This window comes from Cetorhinus maximus, chromosome 9 (genome assembly GCF_964194155.1).
Source record: "Cetorhinus maximus chromosome 9, sCetMax3.hap1.1, whole genome shotgun sequence".
NCBI lineage: Eukaryota > Metazoa > Chordata > Chondrichthyes > Lamniformes > Cetorhinidae > Cetorhinus > Cetorhinus maximus.
Window position 1 is genome coordinate 68,018,844 of NC_135887.1, and position 12,079 is coordinate 68,030,922.

Consider the following 12,079-nt stretch of genomic DNA (forward strand, 5'->3'; position numbering starts at 1 on the left):
GAATGAATAAATAAAAAAAAATCTCCTGGCTCACTCCCTTCCTCCCGCAGAATATTCTGCACTCCCTCTGTGATGTCCTATATCCTGGCATCTAAGAGGCAACACACTGCGCAGAGCTCAGGACGACAGTTACAGAAATGCCTCTCTGTCCCCCTCAGTATGGAAGCTCCTGTAGCAGATGGATGTCTACTCTTTGCTGTTCCCTTTTGCACAGCCTCTTGCCCACTGGTGCCCAATGTCTTGGTGAGCAATATTCAGCTTTTGGTCGGGTAGAGGTGGTTAATTTGTGACACGTAACTCCTGTGTGTGTTTGACATGTTGTATGCCTTGGTGAGAGTTGTGTGGCTGCTGTCCTGTCTGATGACTGGGTAGAGAATCTGAATTGAATATACAAAAGCTGTGCAGTTCACTACGTGGAGTGTTTTCAAATCACCATGCTGATGAGTATAGCACCAATAATCCCAGTTAAAACAACTGTCAGAAAAATTGAAGGAATTTTAATGTCACAAATTTGTAGAGTTTTTTTAATTCATCCATGGGATGTGGGCGTCACTGGCTAGGCCAGCATTTATTGCCCATCCCTAATTGCCCTTGATCAGAGGGCATTTCAGAGTCAGACACATTGCTGTGGGTCTGGAGTCACAGGTAGGCCAGACCAGGTAAGGACGGCAGATTTCCTTCCCTAAAGAGTGGAATAGAAAAAGACACAAGATGTAAAGGTAGACAGAGACATGCTTCCTGTTGTTGGACGTTCAGTTAATAAGAAGCAGCATTGAAGCTGACAAGGATAGAGCTGTGGGATGAGTGAGGGATCCTTCCCCTGATCACACCACTTGCGTGTAGTGTATTACTGCCTTGGGCCTCCCTGTCTCCCTCCTATTACAAGGCAGAGCCTCCCGGCACATTGCTGCTCACCGGCGTGGGCACTTCTTGGACACTGTCACCAGGAATTTCTCGCAACTCTTTTCGCTGTGCTGTGAAACAGCCATGGAAGTTTCAGTGGTGTAACAGGAGCAGCCCCCAGGAAGTGCCTGGAGTGTGTTATCCCATTTGGATCGTATCGCTTTAAGGGTTGCACTGCAGGATAAGTGAACTTGATCAGTAAGTAGTGATTGGCTGACACTGAGGTTGGGTTTTGATAGCCTGCTGACTTAGGCTGAAAGAAGTGAAGAGTTACACACTTCAGGGATGCCAGAGAGGAATTCGTTCAACTCGATTCATTTTGGTTTCCACATAGAAAGGTGGAGAGGATGTGGAGAACAGGAAAGGGTGTGGGGGATGGGTCATTTGGAGTTTGGATCAAACAAATTCAGAAAGTTCTAAGGAACCCTGAGCAAGTATCAATAAAATGGAGAAAGATGTTGCAAAAAGAGTTTGCTTTATTTGTTATCCTGTCTGGGATTATGAGTGCAGCATCCCCAGATGCACAATCTATTGATGGATTTAAGTTTTATTTTTTTTTTCATCATTGTTTATTATAAACTGTTTAATTATGCATCTTCAGCCTTGTTGAAGCAGTATGTCAGACAGCACTTCCCACAGTATTGCCTGTTGAAATGACTGGCCATGAACACACCAGCACCACACTCCTTAGAAGGGCATTCACGCCGCAGACGATAGATTTTCCCATATTCATCAACCTTGTAATATTTAAGGACAGCAATAGAGAGTTGAAGTAAATTCATGTCCTTTTTTCCAGCTCCCCATGTAAATCCCCCTCAGAGGCACAAGCCCATGATTTGTTTACATAAAAACCTGGACAACATTAACCCAGGGTCAGTGGTATCTATGGAGTAGCTGTGAAAGCCAGTCACCATGCTGTCATTGAGCAGACACACTTCCCATTACCCCAGCGGTTAAATCATCCCACCACAGTCACCGTATTTTTTGTCAAATACACCTTCACCTACATTGATTTCACCTTTTACTGAACTGTCACACATAGTGTTCCTGTAATGGGATATCCTGTACATAGCAAGATCTTGTTGGACTCAGTACAAATGAAAGTCTGAGACAATCTAAGTGTGGTTGCCCTGTGTTGCCAATGTTTGCCAGTAAGCTGCTTCTCTTGTATCGTGCCATGGATGTACTGTCAAACTACTTTCTTTTTTTACATACTTGACGTGTTTTAATCCCCCCATGACCTTGCCCCTCCTCCACTCTACTACCACCCCAAACTCTTTATTTCTCAGACATTGACCCTATGCCCTTCTGCACTTCAACATTGAGAGTCATGCCTTCAGCTGAGTAAGCACCACACTGTGGTCTTGTCTAAACCATGCACCTCTCTCTCTCTCCCTCCTAAGACCCTCTTCATAACCCATTACTTTGACCAACGAGTGACATGTCCTAATATCCCCTTTGCCTTGGTGCCCATTTTTTCCTTATTGCCTATGAAGCATTTTGGAATGCTTATCCATGTCAAAGATGTTTGAATATAAGTTGTTCTGAGTTGGCTGGTTTCTTTGAATTCATGTCCACCATTTAGGACTGAGTTGACCTTTGACCTCAGTGAGCAGGGGCCTGAGATGGTCAATTGTAACATGATAGCAGCTGTGGACCCAGGCCTGCCCATGTCTCTCCACATGGGTAGCCACAGGAAGGACATCTGTGCTTGTTCCTTGCCTGGCACTGCCATGTGGGCACAGCCTCACGTCACAGTGACTTGCATGACAGCAGCCCCAGTGGCTGAGATTGCAGAGGCCTCTACCTATAGCACTGGTCACATGAGCATTGAGCTTTTCCACTAATGGAATTATTTGTATTGGTGGTGTGGAGGGAGTGGTACCGGTGAGAGAGGGGTCAACAATTGAGAGAGAGAGGGAAAGAGTTAAAGTTTCTGCAGAGTGTACCACACTGGGAATGGGCAGAATGCTGTAAATTACACTGGGGAGATGTGAGGGGACTTTTGTACATCAGCTTGTTGGAAGGCTGCTACTTGGTGAGGATATCAGCCAGACAAGTGTTGTCACCTTCTCCCACATAACCTGGAGCCACCCATCTTGGTTCTTGGTGAATGTTGGTCCTGTGGTTTCACTCGCAGTGATAGTATTTTCTGCTGCCTGATTGAGAAGTAGGGGACCCTGCTGTAGGACCTAGTATTTAACAACATGTCTGTGCGTTAATGACCCTGCACAAATTCCCCTTGCTGACAAGAACAGCTGGGCTCTTTAAACTGCAGCAGCTGGAAATGCTGCACCCCCATTTTAAGCTAACCCAGCCAACAGGATAGCAGTGAGTTTGGGTCACAAACCTAGTTCAGTCATTGCTCCATGTTACTCTCTTTGAAGTCACCAGCCCCTGACCTAGTTTTATCAGTATCTGCCAGGCTGGACAGTTAAAATGAGCCCTAATGACCAGTGTTAGTTATACTGGAGTTAGCTGGAAAATGATAATGGGGTATAGCCTGTTCATATCATTACTGGCTGTAGTAGAAATCTCAAAATAAGTTAGATAACTGATTGAGGCCTTAGGACAATGTTATCAAAGATCTAGATTCTGAATGGTCCAAATTGATTAAGCAAAGTGTTGACTGTGGTGAAGGGATCAGTTTGTAGCGTCACAGTCATAAAATCGTTTAAGACACAAAAGAAGGCCATTTGGCCCATCAAATTTGTGCCCACTGGTGCCAGCTTACAAAGGGAAGTCAGAGAAGCATTTCACCCAAAGGGCAATAACAGCTGTGGAGTAGGGCACAAGGGAGAGACATTGAAGAGGTCAGTGGACAGGGTTGCAAGAGGCAATTCAATGTGTTTGTGGAGAGATGGGATGGAGGGACACAGTGAGGAAGTGGGTGGATTAATCAATGAAAAAACCTCAAGACTGTTGACCCAGGTATCATTTCCTGTTGCTGACAGCTCTGGTGTTCTTACATGTGTCACATGGTCAGTCAGAGTGAACAGCAGTCTGTAAGGGTGAGCCGTACTGTAGGACAGCTCGTGTATCGCTGCTGATTTCACAGAGTTACATTTGGACTGCCCCAGTATTTATTATTTTTCAGCTGCAGCTGCACTTTCTCAGAGAACAGTCAGCTTTTCAGAAGACTACTTTTGATATACTGAGTTATGTGCTTGCTGCTCCTTAATCATTCTCTATTCTCCAACACCTCTCTGTAGATTGTAAAAATTCTCTTCCTGTTTCAGTCATGTAGGAGCTTGCTTTGCTGCCCACTTCCTGTGGCTCTCCTGTGAGATTTTCACATTTTGTGGGTGCCTCAGGGTAGATGTTACTCATCTTTTCAGTTCCTCTCCCTCCCCCTCATTGATCTTACTAGGCTCTGTTCGCCAGCTGTCTGGACCCTGCCTCATTTAGATGCTTTCGCTACTTAGCTAAACGTTCAGTCAATGCTCGACTTCATTTATTTGCTGATTTTTTTTTTGTGTTCGAGCAGGCTGGCAGTAACTGACATGCCTTGTTCTGAAAAAGAGTCAAATTGGACTCGAAACGTTAACTCTGTTTCTCTCTCCACAGATGCTGCCAGACCTGCTGAGTTTTTCCAGCTTTTTCTATTTTTATTTCAGATTTTCAGCATCTGTAGTATTTTGCTTCTATTATTATGCCCAAACTATCACTGTTCTATACTCAGTGATCTGGGATCACCCATTTCCACCCTTCTCTTACCATCACCTGGTCCATCTCTGATACTTCCCTTCCCTTCCTTGAAATCTCTGTCTCTATTCCTGGGGATAGGCTACCAACTAATATTCATTATAAACCCACTGACTCACAGCTACCTCGACTACACCCTACCCCCTGCATGGATTCCATTCCATTCTCCCAGTTTCTCCATCTCCATTGCTCTTGTTCCAAGCATTTCTCAACCAAGGATCTCTCCCCCCACCACTCTCCGCACTGTGGGTGACAGGGCCCTCGACCATGTCCAACCCATTTCCTGCTCTGCTGCTCTCAATCCTGCCCCCTCGCTCCCAGAACCATGATAGAGTTCCTCTGGTCCTCACCTTCCACTCCACTAACCTCTCCAGTCAACTGCATTTACTGCCATTTCTGCCACCTCCAGCATGATGCTAGCACCAAACACATCTCCCCTTCCCTGCCGAAGGGACCATTCCCTCCATGACACCCTGGTCCACTCCTCAGTCACCCCCAACACCCCATCCCCTTCCCAGGGCACCTTCCCATGCAATTGCAGGAGGTGTAATACCTGCCCTTTTAGCTCATGTCTCTTCATCATCCAAGGTCCCAAACACTTCTTCCAGCTGAAGCAGTGATTCACGTGTACTGATTTCAATCTAGTCGACTGTATTCGCTGCACACAATATGGTCCCCTCTACAATGGGGAGACCAAACACTGATTGGGTGACCATTTTGTAGAACACCCTGTTCAGTCTGTAAACATGACTCTGATCTTTCTGTGGCCTGTCATTTCAATTCCCCAACCTGCTCTCGTGTTGACATCTCTGTTCCTACATACGAATGTATGAACATACAAATTAGGAGCCACTCGGCCCCTCGAGCCTGCTCTGCCATTCAATAAGATCATGGCTGATCTGAATGTAACCTCAACCCCACATTTCTACCTACCCTTGATAACCTTTCACCCCCTTGTTAATCAAGAATCTATCTAGCTCTGCCTTAAAAATATTCAAAGACTCTGCTTCCACCACCTTTGGAGAAAGAGTTCCAAAAATTCATGACCTTCTGAGAGAAAAAAATTCTCATCTCTGTTTTAAATGAGTGACCTCTTATTTTTAAACAGTGACCCCTAGTTCTAGATTCTCCCACAAGAGGAAACATCCTCCCCACATCCACCCTGTCAAGTCCCCTCAGGACCTTAAAGGTTTCGATCAAGTTGCTTCTTACTCTTCTAAACTCCAGCGGATACAAGCCTAACCTGTCCAACCTTACCTCATAAGACAACCCACCCATTCCTGGTATTAGTCCAGTAAACCTTCTCTGAACTGCTTCTAATGCATTTACATCTTTCTTTAAATAAGGAGACCGATACTGTACACAGTACTCCAGATGTGGTCTTACCAGTGCCCTGTACAACTGAAGCATAACCTCACTACTTCTGTAATCAATTCCCCTCACAATAAATGATAACATTCTATTAGTTTTCCTAATTACCACTGTACCTGCAAGCTAGCCTTTTGTGATTCACACACTAGGACACCCCGATCTCTCTGAATCTCAGAGCTCTGCAATCTCTCACCATTTAGATAATAAGTTTCCTTTTTATTCTTCCTGTCAAAATGGATAATTTCACATTTGCCCACGGTATACCCCATTTGCCAGATCTTTGCCCACTTACTTAACCTATCTATATCCCTTGGTAGCCTCCTTATGTCCTCTTCACAATTTACTTTCCTTGACCTGCTGCAATGTTGCAGTGAAGCTCAACATAAGCTCGAGGAACATCACCTCCATCTTTCGATGAGGCACTTTACAGCCTTCCAAGTTGAGCATTCAGATCAACAATTTCAGACCGTAAACTCTGCCCCCCCTATTTTGTTTCCTTTTCAGGAGTTGCATATTTGCTTAACCTTTCTGTATCTCATTGCAGCCTTTTAAAAAATCTATTGGCTCTTTCATGGGATGTGGGTGTCGCAGGCAAGGGCAGCATTTGTTGCCCGTCCCTAATTGCCCTTGAACTTGAGTGGCTTGTGAGGCCATTTCAGAGAGTCAATGGGTCTAGAGTCACATGTAGGGCAAACGGGTAAGGATGGCAGATTTCCTTCCCTAATGGGCATTAGTGAACCAGATGCTTTTTCACGACATTTGATAATGGTTTCATGGTCACCATTATTAAAACTGGCTTTCAATTTAAGATTTATTCATTCAATTCAAATTCCACCAGCTACCCATGTCCCCAGAGCATTAGCCTGGGCTTCTGCATTACTAGTCCAATGATATTACCACTATCCCACCAACGGCCCTTGTGATGAACACAGTTGCTCTGTGCCCTCCTCACAGCTTAGATTTCCACTTTGTATCATCTCCAAATTTAGATACATTAATCCCTCCCTATCCCTTCATCTAAGTCATTAATATGGATTGTGAATATCTGAGACCCCAGCACTGATGTTTACGGTACTCCACTAGTCACAGCCTGCCAACTTGAAAATACTCTGCTTGTCTCTTTGCTGCCTTCCCATTAACCAATCCCCCATCCATGCTAATATATCACCCCGAACAACATGAGCCCTTATGTCACATATTAACCTTTTGTGTAGCACCTTATCAATTGCCTGTATGTCTACGCTACTGGTTACACCCTCAAAAACTCAAATAAATTGGTCAAGCAGGATTTCCCTTTCTCAAAACCATGTTGTCTTTGTCTGATAATGCCATGATTTTCTAAGTGCATGGTTAAGACTTCCTTAATAATAGATTCCAGCACTTTCCGGATGACTGGTGTCAGGCTAACTGGCCTGTAGTTCCCTGTTTTCCCTCTCCCTTCTTGAATAATGGTGTTACAGTTGCTAACTTTCACTCTGCTGGGACTGCTTCAGAACCTAGGGAATTTTAGAAAATCATAGCCAGTGCATCCATTATCTCTGCAGCTGCCTCTTGTAGAACCCTAGGATGTAGGCCATCAGGTCCCGGGGGTTTGTCAGATTTTAGTCCTGTAAGTTTCTCTAATACTTTTATCCTGTTGATATTAATTACTTTAAGTTCCTCACTCTTACTAACTCCTAGGTTTCCCTCTATTTCTGGTGTGCAATTGGCATTTTCTACAGTGAAGACGGACACAAAACATTTGGTTGATGTCTCTGTCATTTCCTCATTCCCTACGGTAATTTCCCCTGCCCCTAATCTGAGGGACAGACATTTACTTTAGCTACTCTCTTCCTTTTTCTGTACTTGTTCAAGCTCTTACAATTCATTTCTATATTCCCAGCAAGCTTACACTCAGATTCTTTTCTTCTTTTCAACTTTTTGGTTGCTCTTTGCCAGTTTCTAAAATTCTCCCAACCCTCAGACTTACTACGATTTGCTGGCAAATTATATAAGCCCCTTTTAATCTAATACTATTGTTAACTATTTTAAAGTTGATTCATTCATGGGATGTGGGTGTCATTGGCTGGGCCAGCATTTATTGTCCACCTCTAATTGCCCTTGGGAAGGTGGTACACCCACAGTGCTGTTAGGGAGGGAGTTCCAGGATTTTGACCCAGTGACAGTGAAGGAATGGCAATATATTTCCAAGTCAGGATGGTGAGTGACTTGAAGGGGAACTTCCAGGTGGTGATATTCCCATCTATCTGCTGCCCTTGTCCTTCTAGATGGTAAAGTCACAGGTTTGGATGTTGCTGTTGAAGGACCCTTGGTGAGTTCCTGCAGTGCATCTTGTAGTTGGTACACACTGCTGCTACTGTGCGTCAGTGGTGGAGGGAGTGAGGTGGTGGATAGGGTGTCAATCAAGCGGGCTGCTTTGTCCTGAATGGTGTCAGGCTTCTTGAGTGTTGTTGGAGCTGCACTCATCCAGGTAAGTGGAGAGTACTCCTGACTTGTGCCTGACAGGCTTTGTGGAGTCAGGAGGTGAGTTACTTGCTGCAGAATTCCCAGCCTCTGACTAGCTCTTGTATCCACAGTATTTATATGGCTAGTCCAGTTCAGTTTCTGGTCAATGGTAACCTCCAGGATGTTGTAAGCCAAGGATGGATAATTCTTGCTAAGTTATTGTTTCTTAATGTAATATATTTTTGTTGAACACTTTGAACTGTTTCTTTCAATGATTCCCACAGTTTATTTAGGGCCATACCTTTTAGTGAATGTACCCAATTGACCTTAGCCAGCTCTCCCCTCATACCTATGTAATTAACTTTGTTGAAGATTCTTGTTTGTGATTGGAGTATGTTGTTTTCAAACTTCAGGTGGAATTCAATTGCATTATGATCACTATTTCCCAGTGTATCTCTTACTAATTAACCCTGCCTCATTACACAACACTAGATCTAAAATAGCTTTATCTCTAGTTCATTTCACAACATATTGCCCCTTGAAATAGTCACCAAAACATCCTACAAAGTCATCTTCCTGACCACCTTTGCTAATTTGATTGGTGCAGCCTATATGAAGGTTAAAACCCCCACAATTATTGCATTGTCTTTGTTACAAGCTCAAATAATGCCTTGTTTAATGTTCTGCATAATGGTATAACTACTGTTAGGGGGCCTATAAACTACTCCCACCAGTGTTTTTTGACCCCTGCTATTCCTAATCTCCACCCATACTGATTCTACTTCACAATCTTGCTGCTGTCATTATGTCATCCTTTACTATCAGGACTATTCTCCTTTTTAGTTATGTACGTCTTTTCGAAATGTTGTTTACCCTGGGATATTTATTTCCCAGCCTTGGTCACCTTGTAACCATATCTCCGTAATGATGATTAGATCTCAACCATTTATTTCAATTTGTGCCACCAGTTTGTCTATTTTGTTATGACTTCTTCATTCATTCAGATAAAGGGCCTTTAATTTTATTTTTTGCCACTATTCTTTGCTGAATGTGCTGGTGAATGCCCACTATCGTGGAAGCAGTCATCATTCTTTCATTCTGCACCAGTCTGCTGTTCCCTCAGTCTTTCAGCCACCGCACCCAACCAGAGGGAGACTGCTTGGCTGCTCGGCAACAAGAGCTATCCACTTTAACCTGGATTCTGACTCCGCTCCACAGTCCAAGTAAACGAGGGCAACATGTATACAATGAGAGCTGTGCTGCTATAAGAAACATCCTAGTGCAGACCATTGGGATGCTGAAGCACTGGTTCTCGAGGAGCTGTGCAGTACTCACAGAGCATGTGTCTCAGTTCGTGGTGGTCTGCTGCATCCTCCATAACCTAACCATAAGGACACAGCCCTTGGTACCAGGGAGACAGCGAGCAGCTTAGGAGGCAGAAGAGGAGGAGGAGGAGAAAGGGAAGAGGCAACTGGTACATCCACATTCTGCCAGGCTGTCCCTGATCACCTCATCTGAGTACAGTTCCACTGAACACAACCCCGAATCCCCACTATTCAGCAGTCCCACACCTTATCATCCCTCTGGTACTGACCATGACAGTTTTCCCCTGAGGCAGAATGCTGAAATAAAAGGCATCACAAAACCAGCTTTATCGAACAAACAAATCAATATTCCATACAAGTATACTGGAGAGAGGCACAAGGGTATTGTTGTAGTGAGGGAAATGGGGGAAAGCGAGATGTGACGATTACTCCATCTGCAGTCTGTAAATCAGGGGAGGCAATGGTGGAGTGGTATTGCCGCTGGACTAGCAATCCAGAGACCCAGGGTACTCTGGGGACCTGGGTTCAAATCCCACCACGGCAGATGGTGGAATTTGAATTCAATAAAAATGTGGAATTAAAAATCGAATTGTCGATTGTTGTAAAAATTCGTCTGGTTCATAAATGCTCTCAATGTGACTCCAGACCTACAACAATGTGGTTGACTCTTAAATGCCCCCTAAATGAGGGCAATTAGCGATGGGCAATAAATGCTGGCACCCACGTCCCATGAATATAGACAAAAAAAGAAGCGACGTGGAACCAAGGTGACCTTCATTTATTGGCATGAATTGAAAGGGCAAATAGAGGAAGCTGTCTTATAAGCAGACGGAGACTGCATATTTAAGACAAGGTCATGAGTAAACCCCCTACAATCTATAGAAAACCATACTTGTGAGTGTTTGACTGCTTTGTAATATGTGAGGAAAAGGAGTAACTTTCTGAATTTAAAGTGAATAATTCTCTCCATTTCAACAAAGCGGCAGACAGAAAGGTTCTGAGCTTGATGTTGACTCCAGAGTCATTATTTACTGCTCAGTTAGATATTCCAGCTCCCTGCTTTCAAATGGGAGACCATTGCCATTCAACTCATTCGTTCAGCCTGAAATAAACTGAGACACACTGGATTATGAAGCCCAGTCAGCGGTGTGACAATGTGTGATGTGTTCTCTGTCTGGAGTGTACACTGTCTGAATGTGTGACGTGTTCTCCATCTAGGGTGTATACTGTCTGAATGTGTGATGTGTTCTCTGTCTGGAGTGTACAGTCTGAACGTGTGTTGTGTTCTCTGTCTGTGGTACACTGTCTGAATGTGTGTTGTGTTCTCTGTCTGGAGTGTACAGTCTGAATGTGTGATGTGTTCTCCATCTAGGGTGTATACTGTCTGAATGTGTGTTGTGTTCTCTGTCTGTGGTGTACCCTGGCAGGAACAGTACACAAGAACAGTGTTTCTCTCAGTTTCATTCATGTTCCATTTCCAACACCACACCCAGCCACCCAGCCCCACCTCCCGACAGCCCTGACAGCTGTCTCCCATTTCCATAACTCCTGCACTCCACTAACACCTTGTCTACGATTCTGATGTGAGAGCAGGCAGTGAATGGTGGTTGACAACTATGGACGGTATCAGAATGAATCTCCATCCTGTTCTCACTTGATAAGCCCCACTCACACCCACACAGACACCACCCCACACTCACACCCCCTCACACACACCCACACTTACACCCACCTCCACACACCCAGACTCAATACCGCCCCCTCACACAGACCCACCAACACTCACATACCTCACACACCCATACTCACACCCTTCCCCACACACAGCCACACTCAACACCCCCCTACACACACACCCCACGCACTCTCCCCAACACAGACACAAACTCACCCCCCACCCACACACAAACACCCAGACTCTCACTCCTCTCCATACTTACACACTCACATCCTCCCCCACACACACCCCCAAACTCACACTCCCCCACACACACACCCTCACTCATCCCCACACACTTCCCCCACCTCACACACACACACACACAAACATATACACTCTACATACACCAACCCACACACACACACACACACTCTCACGCCTACTCACACACATACACGCTCCCCCGCACACACGCTCACACCACCCCATACACAAACACACTCGCTCATCCCCACACACTCCCCCCACCTCACACACCAACCCACACAGACACACACACACACAAACACAAACAGCAACACACCTAAACACATATACCCACCCTTGCCTTCACACACCAACACACTCTCCCCCACCAAACACACATACACCCAACACACACCAAACCACA

The 12,079-nt window shown here is 44.9% G+C and overlaps 1 protein-coding gene and 1 long non-coding RNA gene across 3 annotated transcripts in view; one reads left to right on the forward strand and one right to left on the reverse strand.

The window, feature by feature from the left end:
• LOC144684701 (uncharacterized) overlaps positions 1 to 12,079 on the reverse strand; it is a 466,848-nt gene that overhangs the window by 113,850 nt on the left and 340,919 nt on the right. The window lies entirely within an intron of this gene.
• cd82b (CD82 molecule b) overlaps positions 1 to 12,079 on the forward strand; it is a 113,923-nt gene that overhangs the window by 11,065 nt on the left and 90,779 nt on the right. Inside the window, exon 2 of one of the 2 annotated variants that reach the window (XM_078548822.1) lies at positions 1,700 to 1,775. The exons of the other annotated variant lie outside the window; for it this stretch is intronic. The gene's annotated coding sequence lies outside the window, so the exon portion shown is untranslated. The remainder of the gene's footprint in view (positions 1 to 1,699; positions 1,776 to 12,079) is intronic. 2 annotated transcript variants of the gene reach the window in all.